Source organism: Muntiacus reevesi, chromosome 22, assembly GCF_963930625.1.
Source record: "Muntiacus reevesi chromosome 22, mMunRee1.1, whole genome shotgun sequence".
NCBI classification, from domain to species: domain Eukaryota; kingdom Metazoa; phylum Chordata; class Mammalia; order Artiodactyla; family Cervidae; genus Muntiacus; species Muntiacus reevesi.
The window spans coordinates 8,313,367-8,315,002 of NC_089270.1; positions in this window are offsets into that span (position 1 = coordinate 8,313,367).

The window sequence follows — 1,636 nt, forward strand, 5'->3', positions numbered from 1 at the left end:
GGTGATGAGCTGGGCCTTGTGGTTGTTTTTGATACGAAATCAAAGAGCAGGCCTCTGATTGGCCACATCCCCAGCCACCCAGGCCAACCGGAGAGAAGAGTATCCTTGACCAAGGGTAGCCCAGGAGAAGGAGCATCACCCACTGTTCTCTGCGGAACCACAGCAAGAGCTGACATTTCTCCTGACTACAGGTTCTGCCCAGCTTCAGTAGGGGCCAAGGACCCCAAGTATTGCTCTTCTCAACTGAAGAGCAATGACAAAGGTTCTTAGGCTTCCCAGGAAAGGCTGCTGAAGACAAATGATGGATGTCAAAGAGACTGCACTGCCTGCTAATCTGAACAGGCGAAGGACGGAATGCGCAAAGGGGCTGTTGGTCACGAGACTCATTTTGCATTTGTGTGAGCTGTTGAGGTCTGGGACTTGCAGGTTCTGAGCATGTGAGCCCGCTGAGGCTTAGAGAGGCTTCATAACAGGATCTTGGCCCTCCTGAACCCTCACTGCGCATAGAATCCCCCAGGAAGTTCTAAAACAGCCCAGGTGAATAGGTCTTTTGGATTAGAGCCGAGGAAGCAAATATTTTTGAGAAGTTTTGTAGTTGAATCTAATGTGTTGGAGGTTGTGAAGTACAGGAGTAGCCCAAGACAGACAGATGACAGAAAGACAGAGAGAGAGAGATAAAATAGATAGATAGTAGATAAGATAGATAGATGTCCCCATTTTGTGGATGACGAAGCTGAGGTTAGACGTTCACATAAGTAGCCCAAGGTCACTCAACTGATAAGCCTCAGAAACATATGTCAAATCTAAGTCTGTCTGATTGCTGACACCATATTGGTTTTACTCTATCAGGTTGCCTTGAGGATCCTGGAGAATGAGGCAAAAGGAACCAAGACAGAGAAAAGAGAACAGAAAGAATCCCTGGGTTTCCCTGGTGGTCCAGGGGTTAAGAATCCGCCTTGCAATGCAGGGGACACCGGTTCAATCCCTGGTCTGGGAAGATCCCACATGCCGTGGAGCAAATAAGCCCATGTGCCCCAACTCCTGAACCCACACGCTGGAGCCCTCGAGCCTGCCCCACAATAAGAAGCCACACGCCACAACTGGAGAGGAGCCTCTGCTCACCTCATCTAGACTAAAGCCTGCTACGGCAATGTGCAGCAGTGAAGAGAAAAGCCGTGTGCCGTAAAGACCCAGCACAGCCAAAAAAAAAAAAGAGAGAATCTCCCCAAAGTCTTCAGCTTCTTACCAGTGAAAAACATCCTTGCAGTGAATCCAAAGATTTTGCACAGAGTCACAAAATTTCTTCTTTATGTCGATGAAAAGCCATCCAGGCCAAATCAACATGTTTCAAGAGAGGTTTCTCTCTCCCACTTCTTTCTAGCCAAGAAGCTTGCCAAGCTCGATGCACTTGAGGCATCCCTGGGAGGCAGGCGCTGAATGAAAAGGAGAATGCATGCGGCTGGTGTGACTTGGATGGCAAGGGATTCACAGCTCTGAGGGGCTCCCCGGCTTATCCAGCACAGGCAGGAGGACAGCGCCACCTTGTGGGGGGAGTTGGCGCAAGCCAGGCTGGTTCAGGGCTCTGGACCAGAGACGAGAGGCCTAGACTCTAGAAGCTCCGGTACGTGGGCCGATT